General features: G+C 36.1%; 1 long non-coding RNA gene across 3 annotated transcripts in view; it reads left to right on the forward strand.

Annotated features, from left to right (window-relative positions):
- LOC123570529 (uncharacterized) overlaps positions 1-26149 on the forward strand; it is a 450649-nt gene that overhangs the window by 19148 nt on the left and 405352 nt on the right. For 2 of the 3 annotated variants that reach the window (XR_010583771.2, XR_010583773.2), the window contains exon 2: positions 23381-23498. This is a non-coding gene — a long non-coding RNA (uncharacterized lncRNA). Of the gene's footprint in view, positions 1-23376; positions 23499-26149 lie in introns of all 3 variants that reach the window. The other variant, XR_010583772.2, reaches the window with a different exon arrangement.

Genomic DNA, 26149 nt, shown 5'->3' on the forward strand with positions numbered 1-26149 from the left:
TTTCACTCTGAATTTAATTTTTAAAGCATTAGATTTATCATTTACTGCTTAAAATATCACCTATACTTTAAGACTTTTAAATCCTTAACTGTTCCCCATATTGTCCTCAGCACCTTAGCAGGCTTGTGTAGGGCTGCAACACTCATACCCAGGGAGAAGGGAGATAGGTCAAGTGCTGTAGAATGGAGAATAGAGTCTTGAAAAATAATCTCTAAAAATTAAAAAGGAGAAGGTCTAGGATACAGTGTAGTTCCAAGGGAAAGAATTGTCTGTGATTATATGAGAAAGCAGCCTCCACAACCTCAGACTATAGGGTGTAGCTTTGAACAGGGTACTAAGAATAGCACATGTCATAGGGAATGGGGCAGTCTTGGGAATCTGAGATTCTCCGGTGAAAGAAAATGGTACCATTGGAAGAGTCAGGGAGCTAGTGTCCTATAGGCTGAAATGATGCAACAAGCTCTCAGGTAGTACCCAATTCAAGAGTTGATTTCTGTACCCAGAAACAGAACTAGTACATTTGTTCCCTGGGTTGCCTTCAATGTCAACAGCCATAATTGTGTTACCTATTTGCTCTCATGGAAGCTACTATCTCTGACATGAATGTCTGCCATTGCAATTATCTATTGAATTTCCTTTTCCAGATAAAGAAAGCCTTCATGAAGGGCCAGGTCTGTGTACGACTCTCTCCAAGCCCATTCCTTTTATTAAAAAACAAACAAACAAACAAACAAAAACGGTTACAAAATATTTATTGGATTGACAATTTAAAAATATTTTCATTGATAGTTTGGATTTTCTATTATTGAATATAAGATACTCTTCTTAGAGATAATCTACCTTGAGAGTACTTCATCAGTTTTCACTGTTTTAGTCAATAATGACAAATGCATAAATATAATTATACCTAGGTTTTCTTCTAGGGTTTTTATGGTATTAGGTCTAACATTTAGGTCTCTAATCCATCTTGAATTAATTTTTGTATAAGGAGTAAGGAAAGGATCCAGTTTCAGCTTTCTACTTATGGCTAGCCAATTTTCCCAGCACCATTTATTAAATAGGGAATCCTTTCCCCATTTCTTGTTTCTCTCAGGTTTGTCAAAGATCAGATGGCTGTATATGTGTGGCATTATTTCTGAGGACTCTGTTCTGTTCCATTGGTCTATATCTCTGTTTTGGTACCCGTACCATGCTGTTTTGGTTACTGTAGCCTTGTAGTATAGTTTGAAGTCAGGTAGCGTGATGCCTCCAGCTTTGTTCTTTTGACTTAGGATTGTCTTGGAGATGCAGGCTCTTTTTTGGTTCCATATGAACTTTAAAGCAGTTTTTTCCAATTCTGTGAAGAAACTCATTGGTAGCTTGATGGGGATGGCATGGGCAAAGACTTCATGTCTAAAACACCAAAAGCAACGGCAACAAAAGCAAAAATTGACAAATGGGATCTCATTAAACTAAAGAGCTTCTGCACAGCAAAAGAAACTACCATCAGAGTGTACAGGCAACCTACAGAATGGGAGAAAATTTTTACAATCTACTCATCTGACAAAGGGCTAATATCCAGAACCTACAAAGAACTCAAACAAATTTACAAGAAAAAAACAACCTCATCAAAAAGTGGGCAAAGGATATGAACAGACATTTCTCAAAAGAAGACATTCATACAGCCAACAGACACATGAAAAAATGCTCATCATCACTGGCCATCAGAGAAATGCAAATCAAAACCACAATGAGATACCATCTCACACCAGTTAGAATGGCAATCATTAAAAAGTCAGGAAACAACAGGTGCTGGAGAGGCTGTGGAGAAATAGGAACACTTTTACACTGTTGGTGGGATTGTAAACTAGTTCAACCATTATGGAAAACAGTATGGCGATTCCTCAAGGATCTAGAACTAGATGTACCATATGACCCAGCCATCCCATTACTGGGGATATACCCAAAGGATTAGAAATCATGCTGCTATAAAGACACATGCACACGTATGTTTATTGCGGCACTATTCACAATAGCAAAGACTTGGAATCAACCCAAATGTCCATCAGTGACAGACTGGATTAAGAAAATGTGGCACATATACACCATGGAATACTATGCAGCCATCAAAAAGGATGAGTTTGTGTCCTTTGTAGGGACATGGATGCAGCTGGAAACCATCATTCTTAGCAAACTATCACAAGAACAGAAAACCAAACACCGCATGTTCTCACTCATAGGTGGGAACTGAACAATGAGATCACTTGGACTCGGGAAGGGGAACATCACACACCGGGGCCTATCATGGGGAGGAGGGAAGGGGGAGGGATTGCATTGGGAGTTATACCTGATGTAAATGACGAGTTGATGGTTGCTGATGAGTTGATGGGTGCAGCACACCAACATGGCACAAGTATACATATGTAACAAACCTGCACGTTATGCCGTGTACCCTAGAACGTAAAGTATAATAATAATAATAATAATAATAATAATAAATATAATTATACCCATAGCAATACCAACTGATATGGTTTGGCTGTGCCCCACCCAGATCTCATCTTGAATTGTAGCTATCACAGTTCCCATGTGTTGTGGGAGGGACTGGTGGGAGGTAATTTGAATCATGGGAGTGGGGCTTTTCCTTGCTGTTCTAGTGATAGGAAATAAGTCTCATGAGATCTGATGGTTTTGTAAAGGGGAATTTCCCTACACAATCTCTCTTCTCTTGTCTGCTGCCATGTGAGACATGCCTTTCACCTTCTTCCATGATTGTAGTCTCCCCAGTCACGTGGAACTGTGAGTCCGTTAAACCTCTTTTTCCTTATAAATTACCCAGTCTCTGGTATGTCTTTATCAGCAGTGTGAAAACGGAGTAATACACCAACAAACTCAACCAAATAAGCTTAAGCAAAAAGAAAAATTTTCTTTAGCTCAGGTAGCAGACAGATCCAGGTTGAGGATGTGACTGGATACAAGGGTTCTGATAACATCAACAGATCCAGTTTCTATCTCCCATTTGCAATTATTCAGGTTGACTCTATTCTCCTTGTGTTGTGAAAAAAGGTGGCAAAAGAAACTTCAATTCTACATTGTCAAAATTGGAAATCTAGTGCAGAAAGACACTTTTCGAGAAGTACCAGCAAATCTGATCATGTGTCTATGTGTCGTGGATTTAACCCTGAAACAATCACTGCAGCCACTGAATGGTATTATGCTTATTTAGGATCAATTCCTAAACAAAAATTGAAAGCTATTGCTATATAACTAGGAAAATGAATGCTGCTGAAGTACCAGCGTAATATCCCTTGTAGAATAGAAAAATAACATCTTTAAACCATATATATTGTCAAGCGCTAAGTTTCTTTGTAATTGTCATAATTCTTCCAACTTTCTGCAGTTGCGGGTGTTTTTCACTAATGATGTTTTACTGCCAAATACACCATATGTTGATATTCTCTTACAACCACTCTTAAGAAAAGGAGAGCTAAGGGGGCAGCAAGAGCCATTTAAACCCACTTACACTGAAACTGGATTCTTTACTGTCACACAGCTGACACTGACATATGTGCTAGAATTCCTTTCTGAAATGATGAAATTGTTTTGACAAGTCTTAAAGCTAGAGTAATTTTTACAACTCCAATGGCTATTATTCCCAGAATTCACTATGATTTGCAGCTATCTATACCTCTCTTGATACAAAAAATTTCATAGAAAAGGAAAAACATAAAACTCCTTTCGTTCTATTTTATTTACCTCCAGCTTTATGTACTTAAACTTTTTGTTTAATCTTAAAATATATTCTAAGCTTCAATAATTCTTTGATCTTCAATATAACCAGTTTATTTTTATCATATTATGGTAAGAACACTTAGCATGATATCTACACTCTTAGCAAGTTTTTGGGTGAACAATACTTTATTTCTGACTGTAAATAGGTCCAATATTGTGCAAAAGATCTCCAAATCATATTAATCTTTCTTGACTGAAACTTTAAGACCATTGATTAATAACTTCCCGTTTCTCCCTATCTCAGGCCCCTGGTAACAACTCTCCCACTCTGATTTTATAAATTTAACCATTTTAGATACCTCATATAAGTGGAATTATGCAATATTTGTCTTGATGTAGACTGGCTTATTTCACATCTATAATGTTCTGAAAGTTCATTTAAGTTCATATTTCAAACTTTTTTCTTTTTAATGCTGAATAGTATTCAATTGTACCATATTTTCTTTTTTAATTCTTTTTATTTTATTTTAAGTTCTGGGATACATGTGCAGAACAGTCAGATTTGTTACATAGGAATACGTGTACCATGGTGGTTTGCTGCACCTGTGGACCTGTCCTCTAAGTTTCCTTCCCTCAACTCCCACCCGGCAACAGGCCATGCTGTGTGATGTTCCGCTCCCTGTGTCCATGTGTTCTCATTGTTCAACTCCCACTTGTGATTGAGAATATGTGGTGTTTGGTTTTCTGTTCCTGTGCTGGTTTGCTGAGGATGATGGCTTCCAGTTTCATCCATATCCCTGCAAAGGACATGATCTTGTTCCTTTTTACGGCTGCATGGTATTCCATGGTGTATATGTACCATATTTTCTTTATCCAGTCTATCATTGATGGGCATTTGGGTTGGTTCCATTTCTTTGCTATTGTAAATAGTGCTGCAATAAACATATATGTGCATGTGTCTTTATAGTAGAATGATTTATATTCCTTTGGTTATACACCCAGCAATGGGATTGCTGGGTCAAATGGTGCTTCTGGTTCTAGACCCTTGAGGAATCACCATATTGTCTTCCACAATGGTTGAACTAATTTACATTCCCACCAACAGTGTAAAAGCATTATTTTTCTCCACAGACTTGCCAATATGTATTGTTTACTGACATTTTAATAATTGCCATTCTGACTTGTATTGAGATGGTATCTCATTGTGGTTTTGATTTGCATTTCTCTAATGATCAGTGATGTTGGGCTTTTTTTTATATGTTTGTTGGCCACATAAATGTTGTCTTTTGAGAAGTGTCTGTTTACATCCTTTGCCTACTTTTTGATGGTTTTTTTTTTTTTTTTTTTTTTTTTTTTTGTAAATTTGCTTAAGTTCCCTGCAAATTCTGGATATTAGGACTTTGTCAGATGGATAGACTGCAAAAATTTTCTCCCACTCTGTAGGTTGCCTGTTTACTCTAATGATAGTTTATTTTACTGTGCAGAAGATCTTTAATTAGATCCCATTTATTAATTTTGGTTTCATGGAAATTCCTTTTTTTTTTTTGGTCATGAAGTCTTTGCCCATGCCTATGTCCTGAATAGTATTGCCTAGGTTTTCTTCTAGGGTTTTTTAATGGTTGTGGGTTTTACATTAAAGTCTTTAATCCACCTTGAGTGTTTTCTGTTTAAGGTGTAAGCAAGGGGTCCAGTTTCAGTTTTCTACATATGACTAGCCAGTTTTCCCAGCACCATTTATTGAATAGGAAATCCCTTTTCTTTAGCTTTTCATGTATCAGTGAACATCTAGGTTGTTTCCACATCTTGGTTATTTTGTCCAGTTCTACAATGAAGATAGGAATGCTATTATCTCTTCGAGAACTTGATTCTCATTCTTTTGGATAAATAACCAGAAGTGAGATTGCTGGATTATATGGTGGTTCTCTTTTTGCTTTTCTGAAGAACTTCCATACTATTTTCTATAGCAGCTGCATCATTTTGCATTCCCATCAGCAATGTGCAAGGGTTCCAATTTCTCTACATTTGTGCCAACACTTGTTGTGTGTGTGTGTGTGTGTGTGTATGTGCATGTGTTTTAATACCCATCTTGACAGGTGTTAGTTAATATCTGGTAGTTTTGATATGCAAACAGAAGATTAGTGACCTTGTGCATTTTTTATATACCTGATGGTCATTCATATGTCTTCTTGGGAGTGATGGCTATTCAAGTTCTTAGCCCATTTTTTTTTTTCTTTTTTAACTGGGTTATACATTTTTTCATTATTGAGTTTTAAGAGTTCCCCATATAGTTTGTATATTAATCCCTTATCGGATGTATGAATAGCAAATATTTTCTCCCATAGTATGGTTTATCTTTTTACTCTGTTGGTTGTTTCTTTTGCTATGTAGAAAATTTTTAGCTTGATGTAGTCCCACGTTTGTTTATGTTGCTTGTTTTTGGTGTCATCTATGAAATCATTGCCAAGATCAATGTCATGAAAGATTTCCTGTGTTTTTTTCCTATTAGTTTTATAGTTTCATGTCTTATGATTAGGTATTTAATCCATTTTGAGTTGGTTTTTACATATTGTATAAGATAAAAGTACAATTTCATTACTTTGCATCTAGATATCCAGTTTTTCCAATACTATTTCTTGAAGTAACTACTCTTTCCTTACACGTATTCTTTGCCTCCTCATTGAAAATTAGTTGACTGTATTCATAAACTTATTTCCAAGAACTCTATTTTATTTCAATGATCGTTACGTCTGTGTTTATGCCAGTATCATACTGTTTTGATTATTTTAGTTTCATAATTTTTTTTTTTAAAAAGAAAGGTATGCCACCTTCAGCTTTGTTCTTCTATATCAAGGTTGATTTGACTATTTATGGTCATGTGGATTTTGAATGTTATTTCTGTCTTTTAAAAAATATCATTGGAATACGATAGGGACTAAATTGAATATGTAAGTTGTTCTGAGTAGTATGGGCATATTAATAATTCTGTTTTACAATTCATGAACATGTCTTTTCATTTCCTTGTGTCTTGTTTAATTTGTTTTATCAGTGTTTTGCAGTTTTTATTACTTAAGTCTTTCATCTCTTTAATCAAGTTTTTTTCCTAAGTATTTTTTTTTTTGTTTTAGTGCTATATTAAACAGGAGTGTTTTCCTGATTTTCTTTTAAGATTGTTGGTTAGTTTATAAAATTGCAACTGATTTTGCATCTTGAATTTGTATTCTGAAATTTTACCAAATATTTTTATTAGTTCTAACCTTTTTTTCTTTTCTTTTTTTTTTTTGTCTTTAGTGTTGTCTTTATATGAAGTTATATTGTCTGCAAACAAGGACAATTTTACTTCTTTGTTTCTTATTTGGATGCCTTTTATTTCTTCTTCTAGCCTAATTGCTTTGGATAGGACTTCCAGTACTTTGGTGAATACAAATGGCAATAGTGGGCATCTTTGTCTCATGCCTAATCATAGAGGGAAAACTGATTTTTTCCACAATTAAGTATGGTGTTAGCTGTGGGCTTTTTATATATGGCCTGTATTACTAAACTGAGGTAAGTTTCTTTAATTCTAAGGTTTTAGAGTGTTTGTATCATGGAAGATTGCCATATTTTTTCAAATGCTATTTCTACACCTATTGAGACAATGGTATAATTTTATTCTTTATTATGTTAATGTGGTATATCACATTAATTGACTTTTCATATACTGAACCATCCTTGCATACCAGGAATAAATCCCACTCAGTCATGGTGTATAATCCTTTTAATATGCTGCCGAATTCAGTCTTGCTAGTCTTTTCTTGATAATTTCTGCATCAGTATTAATTATGGATATTGATCTATAGTTCTATGTTTTTCTGGAGTCTTTGTTTTCCTATGATCTCAGGATATACTGGCCTTGTAGAATGTGTTTGGAAGTATTACTTCCTCTTCAATTTTTGGAAGAGTTTGAGAAGGATTGAAATTTGTTCTTTAATTATTGATGTAATGCATCAGTGATGCCATCTGGTTCTGGACTTCTGTTTGTTGGGAGGTTTGTATTACTGCTTCAGTCTCTTTAGTAGCCATTAGGCTGTTCAAACTTTCTGCTTCTTCTTGATTTTGTCTTAGTAAGTTGTTGGTATATAATTATTTATAATAACCTCTTATAATCCTTTTTATTCTTTTGGCATCAGTTGTAATGCCTTTTCATTTATTTCTGACTTTATTCTTTTTAGTATTCTATCTTTCTTAGTTAGTTAGTCTAGTTAAGGGTTTGTCAATTTTATCATTCCTAAAAAACAATTATTATTGCTTCTTGGTGTTTTGGCTAAGATTAAATATAAAAATTAGCTCAGCTTCATTATTTTCTTTTTCGATGTTGGAAAATATTTTGTTGCTTTTGGCTTACACGTTTGTTATTTACGTGCTTCTGCGAACTTTGGGCTTAGTTTGTTCTTGTTTTACAGTCCTTGAATTATAAAGTCAGGTTATTTGTGATATTTCTTATTAATTTTAGAGAATTGACTAGCCTTTACATTTTGAAATAACTTTAGAATTACAGGAGTTACAAAAATGGTACAAAGAATTCCTGTATAAACTTCAGATTCCTCAAATGTTAACATTTTGCCACGATTACTTTAGTCTGTTTTTTTCTGAAATATTTGACAGTATGTTGCAGACACAGTGCATTTTGGCTCTGGAATAAGTCTGTGTATATTTTCCCAAAAACATAACTGCAGCGCAAAAATCAACAAATTAATATTAATACAGTGCTACAAACCTTATTGAATTTTTTCCAATTGACCCACTATTCGTGCTTTCTACATTTTTAATGTAGGCTTTATCACTATGAACTTCACTCTTCATACTGCTTTTTCTGCATCCCATGTTTCATTACGCTGTGTTGTTATTTTTGTTTGCTTCAAAGTGTTTTCTAATTTCCTTTTTTATTTATTCGTTGATCTAATGGTTATTCAACATTGCACTACTTTTCATTTATTTATGAATTTTCCACTTTTTACTTTGTTGTTGATTTCTGGATTAATTTCATTATGGTTGGAAAACATACTTTATATGATTTCAATCTTCTTAAATTTCAGACTTTTTTATGGCTTAATATGTCATCTTTCCTGGGAATTGTCTCATGTTTGCCTAAGAAGACTATGTATTCTGCTGTTGTTGAGTAGAGTGTTTTGTGTGTGTTTGTTAGATCCATTGCTTTAAAAATCCAGCTTAAAATAGTAAATTTGGCTTACATGGATCTAAATAATCTGCAGTATACTTTTCTCTACAGCATAATTTCGAGTCATTCTACTATATCTCATTGTATCTCAGTCATCCTGGTCTTCCCTTTATTTTCAAACAGTCTAAGCTTATTTCTACTTCTTTCTGGGGGCATTGTATGTTCCGTTCCTACAGCTTAGATGACTCCTTGCCATCATTTAGAATTAAATTGTAAAGCATTTACATTGGGACAGCTTTCTTAGTGTTTCAAAATATTGTACCCTGAACTTTTCTTTTGTAGCCCTTTTACAACTGTAATGACATTATTTTATGTACTTTTGCATGCTTACTTCCTGCCACTGTTTTTGCTCTTCCCCTTAAACACTTATGCAATCCATTTCAAATCCCTTTTGGCTAATGGAGTGCATTTTATTAAATGTTTGATAATTATTTTTTGGCTAAATAAATGAATAAATTAATTAAAGATCAAATGACACAATATGTTTGCCAGAGTGTTTTTAATGTAAAAATATGTGGAAAACCCAATATATATGAACAAGAATTACAAGATAAAACAGATTGTGTTTTAGAAAAGACATTAATACATTTTTTCCTCTAAAAGAGTTTGCATTTTTCCAAAGATAAGAGAAAGATAAAGAGAATATGTTTTATTTTTTTCTCATAAATTATAAATGTGGAAATATTTTTATAGAAGAAGAATTGAAAGCACTTATTTTCATAAAAGTATCCTAAATCTACAAAAGGTATCATTGAGTTATTACATATTTTTTCAAACAAAGTCTTTGACAGATGAATAGTTGACTTATTCAAAAATTTGTATTAAATATCTACTATGATCTAGGTGCTAAAGGAGGCTTTTCTACAATAACAAACAGCATGTAACAAAGCAGAGATGTAAGAGAGAGAGCCTATCAGAATAAGGAAATGAGAGTTTCCCTCTGGAAGGGGGATAGAATATGAGGCTTATTAAGAGAAGGTCAGTGAGCCAGTAGCCTATGAAAAACATGAAGAGGCAGAAAGGAGGATAAGCTTATTTTAGAAATTTGTGGACTGAATTACCATGGATAGTTAGAAAACAGGCCTGAATCCAGCTTGTCTAACCTGAGACCACGGACCACAGGCAGCCCAGGACAACTTTGAATATGGCCCAACACAAATTCATAAACTTTCTTAAAACATTGTGAGATTTGTTTTGCTTTTTTCTTCTCAAGGAAAGTCAAAAGATTGGATACCCCTAGAAATGGCCAAGTTAGATATATTTTGCATATTGGACATCATTCATACAGGACTCAAATGGACATCCCTTTATCTAGTGGTGTCTTGACTAACTAAACCTCATTATGATGGATATCCAGGTGACTAGCAGCTCTCAGTGATCTATCTGCAATATTCATTTATTTATTCATTTATTTTACTAATATCTGTTGAGTATCTATTACATTTATGGGTCTAAAATATATGCTAGAAATAATCAATAAAAAAAAATGTGCTGGTCTCTGGATATTGTGCAGTTTATAGTGGAGAATGGAAGAGCGTATTGTGGGAGAAAACTAACGTGGACTTGTCTCTATCCTCTGGAGTCCTCCATTCTGCCACCTATGGAATTCTGTCCTAGTCTATGAAACTGAATTTTATATATCCAGAGGAGTATTCCTTCCTCTTGACTGTTTTCAGAATACTCTTGGCTGTTTTCTAAGGGTCTTCCAGTGTTAACACAGAACATACAGGATCTTCCTGCCCCAGGAGATGGAGGACCTAGTATGAGTCTTGCAGCATTGTGACCAATAAGAGTTAGTTTCTAAGAGAGGCAGTCTTCTCTTGAAAACTCCAGAGGCAGTTTCTCTGGAGAGGCATCAGCAGTCTCAAGGATGATTCTGGTGTTCTTTCGTAGACATACAAAGCCATCTAGAAAGGAGAAAGAAAATACCCAGGCCTGCTCTGCAGAGGACTTATGTGACACTATAGGTATTTCCCAAAATTCCAGTGGAGGACTTCGAGAAGTAGCCCAAATCACTGAAGCTGGAATGAGTTAGGGAATTTGTATTGCATCTATTGATAACATTGTTAGAAATTTAAAGAGACAGCCAAAGAAGAAAGGATATTCACTTATACTCCCCAGGTACTAAAATTGGTATTTACATTTATAAATATAGCTTCCAATGTTTCTCAACATAAAAGTGAGTTCAAACCATAATACTTTTGCATTCTGCCTTTTAAACTTACTATTATACAAATAGAATTGTTCATGGTTTTTCCAATTCATAATTACCATAGTGAATGTCTGTTTTATTTTCTCTTTTGAAGACAAATAGTAACTTATTTAAGGTGTTCTCTACTCTTAGGCATTTTAAGAATTTCTATTTTTTATGATTATAATTAGTCATGCAAAGTAAAATATAATGTGCATATTATATTACCACTTTTGTGATTATTTTTAGTACCCTTTCCCAGAATTTGATTCATTAGGTCAAAATATTTTTAAGTTTGCAAGCCAAATCATTTGCCAATAAGGCAGGTTATTTTTAATACAGCATCCTCATCAATTAAATATTAATTGTTTGAAGTTTGCCAGTTGAATAGATGTTAAATGGAGCATGATTACTTTAAAAACTTTCATTTTATAAATTTACTAATAGTTTCTGGAATATAATCCATTTTACAAACTAGAGTTTCCTCTCAAGCATCTGGAATTTGATGAATCTCATAGAAATCTCAATTTCTTCTGTTCCTAGAACTACTTACCTGATGAAATTTAAATGTTTTCCCCTGGTGGGTTGCCTTATCTGTCCTGTTAACTCTCATTACTATATCTCTGAGATAACCTCCAAACCCAAAATATGTGGAAAGCTATCCACTGAGGTAATCCTCTTGTCTATATGTCTCTGGATTATTATTTTTCATTTATACAAATGTCACATGTTCTTATATTCAGACAGGAGATAGTCATGCTAGAAGGAGCATTAGACTGAAAATTAAAATAAGCAGGTGAGAGGAGCCAGGATGGCCAATTAGATGCAGCTAGGAATAGCTTCCCCTACTGAGAGACCAGGCCATGAAGAAGACAAGCACACACTGAACAGATCTTGAGAAAGAAGGCACTGAAAGTGGATGGATGGAAGATGCATATCCTGGGCTGAAAGGGGAGGAAGTTTGTAACCCTGCACAGGGTTGCTGAGCACCAGAAGTTGTTTCTGGCCCCAAGTGGCTGCTGGGGAAAGGGGGAATAAAATAGGTGTGCAGTGGCCTACTCTTTCCACAGACCTCCAGAATCCTAGCTGCAGGAGACCCTATGACCAACATGGACATTTGAGCTGTCAGGGAGAACTGCCTGGAGAGTTGGCAAAGGCAAAACTCCCGACTGCATGGAGCCCAGAGAGCTGGATGAGGTGGCACACATTCCCCAAGGCTTGTCATGCTCCTCTAGGTGGCTTTAGCCTCATTGGTTGCCTGACCTGGACAAATCAGGGCTATCTTGCTCATGGAACAAGGCTGATCTGATCTGAGCCGCCCACCCCCCATATGCCAGCCCCTTCCAGGGTTCCTGACTGAAAGTACTTGCTTTCAGAGCAGCATTAACTGCCCGGTCATAACGCATTCCAGCTGCCACCATCATAGCTCTTTCACTGGCAGACTGTGCCTAACAAGGTTGCTGTTGCAGACTGAATTCCACCACTGTGCACCCACTGGCTGCCTTCCCCAACCACTGTTGACCGACTGCTGCCCAGTCAGCCAAAGCACCTTTGCCAGCACCCCCAGTGGAGGCTGTTGCCAACAGACTGGGAACACTTTGGCCCTTACAGCACAGCAGTTGCTCAACCTCAGTGGGCCAGGGAATAAAGCCATGGGCCAAGTACCAAGCCTCCAGGATTAGAGAATGCAGCTTAGGAGTGTGGAGGAGAGCTTGGCCCTCTAAAATCATTTAGAAGTAAAGCCAATTAACTAACCTCAACTTTTACCACAGTCAAACCCTCAAAGACATCAAAGAATATAAAAGCAAAAAGCCCCATCTAAAGGACAGCACCTTCAAACATTAAACACTAGATAAGAAAAAAAAAAAAAACATGCACAAGAACACGAGCAACTCTAAACTCTACTTACATTTGGATGTAAGAAGACACTTACATCTAAATTATCACACTAGCTTCCCAGCAATCGTTATTTACCAATCTGAAAAAATTGAAATGACAGGCACAGAATTGAGAATCTGGGTGTCAACAAAGCTCATCAAGATTCAGGGGAAAGTTAAAACACAATCAAAAGAATCTAAGGAATCCAAGGAATCTAGTAAAATGATACAAAAGCTAAAAGTTGAAGTAGCCATTTTAAGAAACAACCAAACTGATACTCTAAATGTGAAAAACTCACTGCATTAATTTCATAATACAATTGTAAGTATTAACATCAGAATAAACCAACTTGAGAAAAGAATCTCAGAGCTTGAAGATTGTTTCTTTGAATCAACTCAGTCAGATAAAAATAAAAAATAAATAATTAAAAAATGAAGAAAATCCCTGAGATATATGGAATTATGTAAAGAAACCAAACCTACAACTCACTGGAATCTAAGAAAGACAGAGAAAGGCAGTAAGCAACTTGGAAAACATATTTGAAAATATCATACACAAAAACTTCCCCAATTTCACTAGAGAGGTTAAATCGCAAATTTGGGAAATGCAGAAAACCCCTGGGAGATATTATACCAGATGACTATCACCAAAGAACAGTCACCAGATTATCCAAGGTCAATGAAAATGAAAAAAGTATTCAAGGAAGGTAGAAAGAAAGGGTAGGTTATGTACAAAAGGAAGTCCATCAGACAAGCAGCAGACCTTTCAGCAGAAACATTACAAGCTAGAAGAGACTGAGAACCTGCATTCAGTGTATTAGTCCATTCTCTCACTACTATGAAGAAATATCTGAGACTAGGTAATTTGTAAAGAAAAGAGTTTAAATTGACTCACAGTTCTGCAGGACTGGGGAGGCCCTAGGAACCTTACAATCATGATGGAAGGAAAAGCAAACATGTCCTTCTTCACATGGCAGCAGGAGAGAACAGAATGAGAGTAAAACAGGGGGAAAACCACTTATAAAACCCTCAGATCTCATGGAAACTCACTCGCTATCATGAGGACAGCATGAGGGTATCAACCCCCATGAACCAATTACCTCCCCCTGGATCCCTCCCATGACACATGGACAATTGTGGGAACTATGATTTGAAATGAGATTTGGCTACACAGTCAAAACATATCATTCTTCCCCTAGGTCCTCCTGAATCATGTCCTCACATTTCAAAACACAATTATGCCCTGTAAACAGTCCCCCAACATCTTAACTCATTCCAGCATTAACTCAAAAGTCCAAGTACAAAATCTCATCTGAGACAAGGCAAGTCCCTTCTGCCTATGAGCCTGTAAAATCAAAAGCAAGTTGGTTATTTCCTAGATACATTGGAGGTACAGGCCCAACAAGAGTTGGGCTCTCACATCCTTGCACAACTCCTCCCTTGTGGCTTTGCAGGGTACAGCTCCCTTCCCAGCTGCTTTCATGGGCTGCCGTTGAATGTCTGTGGCTTTTCCAGGTGCACAGTGCAAGCTGTGAATGGATCTACCATTCTGGAGTCTGGAGGATGGTGGCCCTCTTCTCACTGCTCCACCAGACAGTGCTCCAGTGGGAACTCTGGGTGTTCCAACCTCACATTTCCCTTCCACACTGCCTTAGCAGAAGGTCTCCATGACAGCTCTGCTCTTGTGGCAAACTTCTGCCTGGACATCCAGGTATTTCCAAACATCCTCTGAAATCAGGCAAAAGTTCCCAAACCCCAGTTCTTGACTTCTGTGCACTACAGGCCCAACATCATCTGTAAGCTACCAAGGCTTGGGGCTTGTACCCTCTGAAGCAATGACCTGAGCTGTACATAGGCCCCTTTGATCCATTGCTGGAGTTGAAGCAGCTTGGATGCAGGGCATCATGTCCCAAGGCTGCATAGAGCAGGGGGCCCCTGGGTCTGGCCCACAAAACCATTTTTCTCTCCTAGGCCTCAGGCCTGTGATGGGAGGAGCTGCTGTAAAAGTCTCTGACATGCCCTGGAGACATTTTCACCACTGTCTTGGAGATTGCTTATTACTTATGCTTCTCATTACTTATGCAAATTTCTGCAGTGGGCTTGAATTTCTCCCAGAAATTGAGGGTTATTTTTCTGTTGCATCATCAGGCTGCAAATTTTCTGAACTTTTATGCTCTGTTTCCACTTGAATACTTTGCCGCTTAGAAATTTCTTCTGCCGTATACCCTAAACCATCTCTCTCAAGTTCAAAGTTCCACAGATCTCTAGGGCAGGGGCAAAATGCCACCAGTCTCTTTGCATAGCAAAAGTGATCTTTACTTCAGTTTCCAACAAGTACCTTATCTCCATCTGAGACCATCTTAGCTCGGACTTTATTGTCCATATCACTATCAGCATTTTGGTCAAAGCCATTCAACAAGTCTCTAGGAAGTTCCAACCTTTCCCAATCTTCCTGTCTTCTTCTGAGCCCACCAAACTATTTCAACCTTTGCATGTTACCCAGTTCCAAAGTCACTTCTACATTTTTTGGTATCTTTATAGCAGCATCCCACTCCCTGGTACCAATTTACTGTATTAGTCCATTCTCATGCTGCTAATAAAGACATACTCAAGACTGGGTAATTTATAAAGAAAAGAGGTTTAATTGACTCATAGTTCTACATGGCTGGGGAAGCCTCAGGAAACTTACAGTCATGCTGAAAGACACCTCTTCACAGGGCAGCAGGAGAGAGAATGAGTGCCCAGCAAAGGTGGAAGCCCCTTATAAAACAATCAGATATTGTGAGAACTAACTCACTATCATGAGAACAGGATGGGTGAATCCACCCCCATGATTCAATTATCTTCACCTGGTCCCTCCCATGAGACATGGGGATTATTGGAATTACAATTCAAGATGAGATTTGAGTGTGGACACAGCGAAGTCATATCATTCAGCATCCTTATACAAAAGAAATTCCAACCAAGAATTTAATATCCAGCCAAACTAAGCTTCATAAGTGAAGGAGAAAATCCTTTTCAGACAAGCACATTTCCAAACTCCTGGCCTAGAGTGATCCTCCCACCTCAGCCTCCCAAAGTGCTGGGGTTACAGGTATGAGCTACCAGGCCCAGCCCAGACAAATAAATTCTGAGGGAATTTGTTGCCACCAGACCTGCCTCACAAGAGGTTCTTTAGAGAGTGCCAGCCACAGAAATGAAAGACCATTACCAGCCACCACAAATACACTCATAAGTGCATAGCCCACTGACACTATAAAGTGTCAATAAAGACACAATAAAGTCTACATAGCCAGTTAACACAATGATAGGGTCAGATACTCACATATCAATACTAACCTTGAACACAAATTAGCTAAATGCCCCATTTAAAAGGCACAGAGTGGCAAGTTTGATAAAGAAGCAATACTCAATAGTATGCTGTCTTTAAGATACATATCTCACAAGCAATGACACCCACAGGCTCAAAGTAAAAGGCTGGAGAAATATCTGTTGATCAAAGAGAAAACAACCAACCAAACAAAAAAAGGCAGGTGTTGCTATTCTTCTTTCAGACAAAACAGACTTTAGCAACAATCAACAACAACAACAAAAAGAAAACCAAAGAAAGACATTACATAATGATAAATACAACTTGCTTCTGACTGATGTTAAATTAAGACAGAAAAAAAATTCGTCAAAAACTAATGAAAATCAACAGACAAGATTCAGGAATCTCTGGAACACTGCTAATGCCGTGTTCGGAGGGAAGTTTACAGTACTAAATGCCTACATCAAAAAGTTAGAAAGATTTCAAATTAACAACTTAATATTATAACTAGAGAAACTAGAAAAATAAGAGCAAACAAACCCCAATGCAAGCAGTAGAAAAGAAATAACCAAAATCAGAGCTGAACTAAATAAAACTGAGATGCGAACATCCATAAAAAAGATTAACAAAACCAAAAGTTGCTTCTTTCAAAGAATAAATAAGATTGATAGACCACTAGCTATACTAAGAAAAAAAAAAAACAAGATCCAAATAAAAACAATTAGAAATGACAAAGATGACATAACCACTGACCTCACAGAACTACAAAAACCCTCAAAGATTATTATGAACATCTTTATGCACAAACACTAGAAAACCTAGAACAGATAAAATCCTGGAAACATACAACCTCCCAAGATGGAATCAGAAAGAAATCAAATATCTGAACAGGCCAGTTATGAGTTTTGAAGTTGAATCAGTATAATAATAAGATAAAACTACCAACCAGAAAAAGCCCTGTACTAGATGGATTCATAGCTAAATTCTACCAGATGTTTAAAGAGCTGGTACCAATCTTGCTGAAACTATTTCAAAAATTTGAGGAGAGCCTCCTGCAAACTCATTCTATGAGGCCAGTATTATACTGATACCAAACCTTGGCGGAGACAAAACTGAAAAAGAAAGCTTCAGGCAAATGTCACTGAGGAACACCAATGCAAAAATCCTCAGCAAAATACTAGCAAATCGAATCCAAAATCACATTGAAAAGCTAATCCACCATGATCAAGTAGCCTTACTTCCTGGTACACAAGGTTGATTCAACATATACAAATCAATAAATGTGACTCATCACATAAACAAACGAAGAACAAAAAACACATGATTATCTCAATGGATACAGAAAAGGCTTTAGATAAAATTCAACATCTCTTCATGTTAAAAACCATCAACAAACTGAGCATCAAAGGAACATAGGTCAAAATAATATGAGCTATCTATGACAAACCCAAGTCAGCGTCGTACTAAATGGACCAAAGCTGGAAGCATTCCTCTTGAGAACCAGAACAAGACAACACCTAGTAAATACAGTTCTGGACATAGGCCTTGGCAAAGATGTCATGATGAAGACTCCAAAAGCAATTGCAACGGAAACAGCATTTGACAAGTGCAACCCAACTAAACTAAAAAGCTTCTGCCCAGCAAAAGAAACAATCAACAGAGTAAAAAGATAGCTTACACAATAAGAGAAAATATTTGCAAACTGTGCATCTGACAAAGATCTGATATCCAGAATCTATAAGGAACTTGAACAAACCAGCAAACAAAAACAATTTCATTAATAAATGGGCCAAGGGCATGAAGAACACTTGTTGAGAAGACATATTTGAGGCCAACAAGCTTATGAAAAAATGCTAAACATCAGTAATCATTAGAGAAATGCAAAGTGAAACCACACTGAGATGCCGTATCATACCAGTCAGAATGGATATTACAAAAATGTCCAAAAATAGCACCTTGGTGAGTTTTCTGGAAAAGGAAATGTTTATATACTGCTGGTGAGGAAGTAAATTGGTTCAGCCACAGTGGGGAGCAGTTTGGAGATTTCTCAAAAAACTTAAAGCAGTACTGCCATTTGACTCAGCAATCCCATTGCTGGGTATATACCCAAGGGAATCTAAATTGCTGTACCTTAAGGCACATGCACATATATGTTACTGCAGTAGCCAAGACATAGAATCAAGCTGGATGCCTATGAGTGGTAGACTGGATAAAGAAAATGTGGTACATATACACCATGAAATACTGCACAACCATAAAAATAAATGAAATCATTTGCTTTGCAGCATCATACATGCAGCTGGAGGCCATTATCCTAAGGGAATCAACAAAGAAAATCATACACTGCATGTTCTCACTTATAAATGGGAGCTAAACATTGAGTACATATGGACACAAAGAAGGGAACAACAGACACCAAGGCTCACTTGAGGGTGGAGGGTGGGAGGATGCTGAGGATTAAAAAACTACCTATTGGGTACTATGCTTATTACCTGGATAACAAAAATCATTTGTACACCACCCCCCAGCAACACACAATTTACCCATGTAGCGAATGTGTATATGTATCTCCTGAACCTAAAATAAAAGCTGGAAGCAAAAATAAATCAGTAAAAAATAAGCAGTCTCTGCCCTTACAATGCTATGTCACATGTGTTAAACTAATGACCCTTTGGGGTCTACCTAGATCCACTTTATTAATCTAAGAAATTAGATGGTGAATCTGTGTGATTTTATTTATTTTTTCTTCTTTGAAATATCTATTTGTTGAACTTTTATTGAGTTGGATATACATTTTTTTCCAGTGTTTAATACTTTCAGAATGAGAATAAGTCTTTTCACAGGTGTCAAAAGCCACACAGAGGCATGAGGGATTGATACTGACAGCAAACAAGCTTAGTGTTATATGCAGGTATCTCATTATATGATTATCTACATGACTGAGGCAAGCTGAGGCATTTGAGTGGTGGTGCCCCATAGGGATGAATTTTAATTTAAACTTAATTTTTTAATTGACACGTAAAATGTATTTTACCAGATTGTAACAAGATGCAAGATTAAAATGACAATCATTTTGTGAATAGATAATTTCTAGTCACATGCCAGGCAATGTGATTGAAGAGAATAGAAATGGTCAAAGCTCTCAGAATAGACCATGGACTTCAAAGCTAACAGAAGTTGTTTTCAACAAAATATATACCATCAAATCTTACTTTTATACTAGTTTAAAATCTTCCACCTTACTTTAGAGGTAAGTTTTTCAATTTTAAATGGTATGTAATGTTGAATTATTGAATTATCCCTTAGTTGTAAGGGAAATAATAAGATCATAGATTTACTTACAAATGAAAAACAGATGAAAATCCTGGATTCTCTTATATTTCTTTAAATGATATTTTCAATTTGAGTCGTTGAAGATACAACAAACAAAAATACAGGTATCACCGAAAGCTGCATATGCATACATATCAGTATATATTATAACCAAAAGTGAATCAGAAAAAGTTACAAATACTGAATTAAAGGTATGTAAATTTGACACTTAAGAAAAAGGTTATGAGCAATTAATGACTTAATTCATTCATATTCAGTAGCAACAACAAAGCTAGTGATTAACATAGTGTACTTTTAAATTTTTTTTCTGGAAAACTCTTTTTTACTTCATCTTGCATCTCAATAAGGAAACACTTTTATGATTCTGTCCCCTTAAATATTATAAACACATATCAACCCTTGAAATTTAAACTACTTTAGCTTTACAAGGATCTCAATTTACCTACTTTTTATTGTAAATAAAGCACATATTTATAGTATTTAAATAATTGCCTTCCATTTTATATGAGGGTGTTTACATATTTTCTGGAAATGTTAAAAAATTAAGAAATTTGGAATTATTCAGGAGAGATCACTATTCAATATATTGCTTGGAAGTGATAATCAATAAGACTAGGGAAAAGTGGGTAGTACAGAGAAGGGTTCTAAATAAAGATTAGTCACCCCCAAGTAAACTTTGTCTATAAAAGTCCAATGGTAAATTATTTTAATAAAAGAATGGTACTGAACTATTGAACAAGTTGGAATGGAAAACTGGGAAATGTTAGGTAAATTTTATAATCATTATGCTTCTCTTTCTATTCTTCTGAAACATAAAGAATGTTAAAATGATTCTAAAAATATCATCCACTTGTTATTATAATTTCCTCACATTCTCTGATCTTTTGACACAATGCCCAGCGATCCCACCATGTGGCTGCCTGAAAACTTACTCAGGTTGCTGCCCACTGTAGATCACACATTTTTATTCAACAGATTTCTTAGAAATAGCTCACTCGTCTTCCCATTTGGCTCTTAGTGTGGGGACCCCTCTCCAAGTTTCTCTGAGAGGATTCTCTGTGCTCTGGTAATTAGAGGAGTAAGTGTACTAAATATATTTTTGGCAGCAAAGAACTCTGCCAGATAAATAAAGTAGCCCAGGTGTAAGGGAAGAAGGAAATAAATACTGCAGGAGGTGCTGCTGGCTTTGTTACCCCAGTAGAATTTTAAGTGCTTTCCAAACCTTTTAAAATACCTGGATAGTAACATTCATAAGGCTTTGTAAAATTTAATTGGAGCAATCCCATTAAACGGAGAATAGTTCAGAAGAGTCATGAAGAGAAGTAAGGTTAGCTAGGGAAGTGAAAGCACACTGCTGCAACTCAATTACATGAAAAGTATATTAAAGACTAATTTGTTCTTATGTTTCCCCACAAGTACAGTTATTTAAAAGTCCATGTTAAATGTAACTACCCCAAAATGCTAAAATTGAGATTAATCTTTAAAAATGTAAAATTACACATGAATGCAATAAAGGGAAGAAGAATACTAAGATTAGGTCAAATATCTTACTGAATTGGAAAATGGCTTCAAATATATCCAGAGGGAAGCATCACATCCCTCTACTCTATTCTGACATCATTGAGGCAGGATTTGGTCCTCTTCTTCATCTTTACCAATCTCAGCAATGGGCACCTATGAATCAGGGATACCCAGAACTCCCTGTGTTCTGGAAGCAGCCACTTTTCCCAGCCTTGCTGAGACCAAGTAACCCCAAACCCTGGCTCAAAAATACTGTATCAGCAAATATTTCAAGTAGAAACAACCAGATAATTTTCTGGCACTATGGTCAGAATGTGTGTGTCTCCTCAAAATGCATATGTTGAAATCCTAAACCCTAAGGTGATGGTGCTAGGAGGAGGGTCCTTGGAGATGATTAGGTCAAGAGGGTAGAACCTTCATGATTAGCATCAGTACCATTATAAAAGAGCCCAGAGAGCTGGCTAGCTCCTTTTACCATCTGAGGACAAAGCAAGAAGGTCTCATCTACGAGACAGTGGGTCCTACCCAGACACTGAATCAGCTGGCATGTTGATCTTAGCCACGTTTCTGTCTCTAGAACTATGAGAAATAAATTTCTGTTGCTTATACCTGGTCTTTTGTATTTTGTTATGACAGCCCAAATGAAGTAAGGCACCTGGATATCTGGAATGGATAAAAACACCAACTCAGTCTAGCCACATTATTTTGAAACTGGAAGGCTATGATCTTGGGAACTTTCTTTGTCATGTCCATGAGTAAAGGGGAAATAAATATTTCAGTAAGTTTGATGATAGAGGGCACAGAGCATGCAGAAAGATCTTGATAGGGAGAGAAATATGATGATGGTTTTGTCCACAGATCCAGGTTTTCCTAAAATTAAACTGCAATGTTGCCATTAGGCTCTTGGAGAGGTTTTATTACCTTTACAGAAAACTCCTTAATTATTTATTTTAAAATATTCTGGGTTTATTGTTTTGAAATCTAAATTTACCATGGTATTCAAGAAGACAGAACAGCTAATGTATATAATTTCCCATTATTCCTTATTGCAATTCAGCCATTATGTTCTAAATAAGTCTCTCATTGAAGAAGTTTAATTTGGGTTTCTCTAATTTTAACTCCAAAGGGAGTTAACTAGTATTTAGTGACACATAGTATATACTTATCTAATATTTGAAAAATATTGACTGATAGAATAAAACCAATGATTGATGTGCTGACACTTTAGGCCACATGTTCTGAGTTTTAAAGGAGAGAATAGGTAAAATTTTAAGAAACAAGAACAACGAGAAGAGTACTTCAAATGAAAGGATTCCATCAGTCCAAGTAAGAAACAGAAAGACATCAGGCATGGGAGGGAATAAAGGCAATTTAGATGAAGGACGATATTAAGATAAAAATAGGATAGCATACAGGAATACATAAGTGTTTGAGGTTTAGGTTTAGGAGGGAAGGGAAAGCACAGGATGATTTAGGGGTTTTGGAGTGAAGGAATCACATCTGTATTTTAGGACTGTTTGGGATTTTACATTTAATATGGTAACAGGAACAGAGAGTAAAGATGCCAATACTAGTTGAATAGCTTACTTATAAACTGCCCAGGTTTTGAGCTAGCAATGGAAAATTAGATGAATAAGTTTATTTAAACAAAGCAGAGAGATGTGGGTGACTGGAAATGGAGAGAAAGGGAGAGTAGACTTATAAAGGACTCCAGAGTCTTTTTAAATTTTTTTCCTCTAGAACTTTTTCATCCTGCATAGTTTCATAACTGAAACTGTACACTTTGAACAACATCTCTCCATTTCCACAACCCCAGCCCCGGAAACCACCATTCTACTCTCTACTGTTGTGACTTTGACATTTTGAGATTCCACGTATAAGTGCTATCATGCATATGTGTCTTTCTGTGCCTGGCTTATTGCATGTAGTATAATGTCTTCCAGGTTCATTCACGTTATTGCAAATGACAGGATTTCTTTCATTTTTAAGGCAGAATTATATTTATATATATGTACATGTGTTTATGTATTATGTTTTCTTTATTCTCACATCTGTTGACATTTAGGTTAAGTCAATATCTTGACTGTTGTGAATAATCATACAATGACCATGTGGGTGCAGATATCTCTTTGACATACTGATTTCATTTCCTTCGATGTATACCAAGAAGTGCGATTGTTGAATCTTATGGTAGTTCCTTGCTTTCTTTTTTTCTGAGACAGGGTCTCACTCTGTCGCCCAGACTGGATGCGGTGGTGTGATCAAGGCTCACTGCAGCTTCAACATCCCCAGGCTCAGGTGATCCTCCCATTTCAGCCTCCTGAGTAGCTGGGACTACAGGTATGTGCCATCATACTTGGCTAGTTGTTCTGATTTTGTAGAAATGGGGTTTTGCCATGTTACCCAGGCTGGTCTCAAACTCCTGTCTCAAGCAATCCATTCGCCTCTGCCTCCCTAAGTGTTGGGATTACAAGTGTGAGCCATTGCACCCAGCTTAGCTTTTGTTGTTGTTGTTGTTGTTGTTTAGAGAAACCTCCATAGTTCTCCACACAGTTTTCATACTGTGTGAGCCACTGCACCCAGCATGTTAATTTTTTGAGAAACCTCCCTACTGTTTTCCGTTACTATGCCAATTTTCATTCCTAACAACAGTGTTCAGTGGAAAAACAGTGTTCCATTTTCTCCACATCCTTGTCAACACTAGTTATCTTTGTCTTTCTGATAATATCCATTTGAGCAGGTGTAAGATGATACCTCATTGTGGTTTTGATTTACATTTCCCTGATGATTAGTAATGTGCATATTTTCTTTTGGAAAATACTGATTCGGATTCTTTGTCCATTTATTAATCAGGTTATATGTTTTCTAGCCATTGAGTTGCTTGAGTTCATGACCCACTTTGAAAATTAATCCCTCATACAATATGTATGGTTTGAAATATTTTTCTCCCATTCCATAGGTTGTTTCTTCACTTTACTGATAGTTTTCTTCACTATAAAGAAGGTTTTGGTTTGATGTGAATCCATTTGTTTAGTTTTGCTTTTGTTTTCTGTGCTTTGGGGATCATATCCAAAAAATCATTGCCCAAACTCATGTCAAAAGCTTTTTCCCTGAGTTAACTTCTAGTACTTTGCAGGGGTGTCCAAACTTTTAGCTTCCTTGGGTCACATTGGAAGAAGAAGAATTGTCTTGGGCCACACATAAAATACACTAACACTAACAATAGCTGATGAACTAAAAAAAAGTGGTTAAAAAAAAAATCTCATAATGTTTTAAGACAGTTTACGAATTTGTGTTGGGTCACATCCAAAGCCGTCCTGGGCCACAAGCAGCCCACAATCCATGAGGTTGGACACACATGTTTCATAGTTTCAGGTCTCACATTTAAGGCTTTATTTCATTTTATTTTTGTATATGGTATTAGATAAAGGCCAAATTTTACTCTTCTGCATGTGGATATTCAGTTTCCCTAACATCACTTGCTAAACAGACTGTCTTTTCCTCATTAATATTCTTGGCATCTTTGTTGAAGATCAATTAATTATAAATGCATGGGTTTATTTCTGAGCTTTTTGTTCTGTTCCATTGCTCCATGTGTCTGTTTTTATGTCAGTACCATGCTGTTTAGATTACTATAGTTTTGTGATATATTTTGACATTGGATAGTGGGATGCTTCCAGCTTTGTTCTTCCATCTCAAGATTGCTTTGGTTATTCTGGGTCTTTTGTGGTTTCATATACATTTTAATATATTTTTCTGTTTCTGTGAGAAAGTCATTTGGAATTTTGATAGAGATTGCATTGAATATGTAGACTGCTTTGAGCAGTAAAGCCATTTTAAAAATATTAAGTCTTCCAATCCATAAACACAAAATATGTTTCCATTTATTTGTGTCTTTAATTTCTTTCATCAATATTTTGTACTTTTCAGTGTATAGATCACTCACTTTGTTAAACTTATTTCTATTTTAATTTTTGTTTATTCTATCCTAAATAAAATCTTTTTAAAAACTTTTTGAATAGTTTGTTGTTGTTATATAGCAATGCAACTAATTTTTGCATGTTGATTCTGTATTCTACAACTTTACTGAATTTGTTTTAGCAGCTTTTGGTAAAGTCTTTAGGATTGCCTACATATAAGATCATTTCATCTGCAAACAGAGACTATTGCACTTCTTCCTTTCAAATGTGGATGTCAGAGGATTCTAGAGTCACATGGACAAAATAGTTATTCTATAGGGCAAATTTCAGAAGTCAAAGCAAAAGCTATTTTTGAAGAAATGTATGTATGTTATAAGTTCCATCTTAGACACCTTAAGTTGACATGTCAGAATGGAGGTGATTAGTAGGCAGAAAGAATGTATAAAAGATGTTAAATAAGAAGTTACTGCAATATAAAATGGTAATCAAAAATCTGTTATTAAGTCAAATAGAGAGCTATTAATTATTCTATTATTTCCAAATGTAAACCTAGTACCTTTCTACAGGACACATCCTAGAATTGAATATACATATTTCATTTACATTTACTTTTAGTGAAATATGACATGCTAAATCCAAAATTCCTCTCACTATAAGGAAGTGATTCATTGCTGAAATTATAAAAAGCCCAATTCTGTTGTTTAGGAGGTAAATGTATGCCTCTGGGAGAAGATATTTTTAGAGGGGTTCTCTACTAACATTTGCTGAATAAATGAACAATGTTAGAACTATAGGAGAGGAGAGAACGTGTTGCATATTGTGTAACTCAGATCTAAAACACAGCTGATGTTTGAGACATGCTTACCATTAAATATATTCTTCCATCAAATTGTGAGTCTCAAGCTTACCTAAGGCCAGACCATGACAAATAAGGGCTGCCCACAGGTTAATGATTTGAGATCTGAAGTGAGAAAACATATACATAACCGGCCAACTTTTCTTCCTTCTTTTCCTCCCTGCCTCCCTCCCCACTCCTTCCTTTTCTCCTTCCCTTATTTTCCTTCCTTCCTT

Source organism: Macaca fascicularis, chromosome 20, assembly GCF_037993035.2.
Source record: "Macaca fascicularis isolate 582-1 chromosome 20, T2T-MFA8v1.1".
NCBI classification, from domain to species: Eukaryota; Metazoa; Chordata; class Mammalia; order Primates; family Cercopithecidae; genus Macaca; species Macaca fascicularis.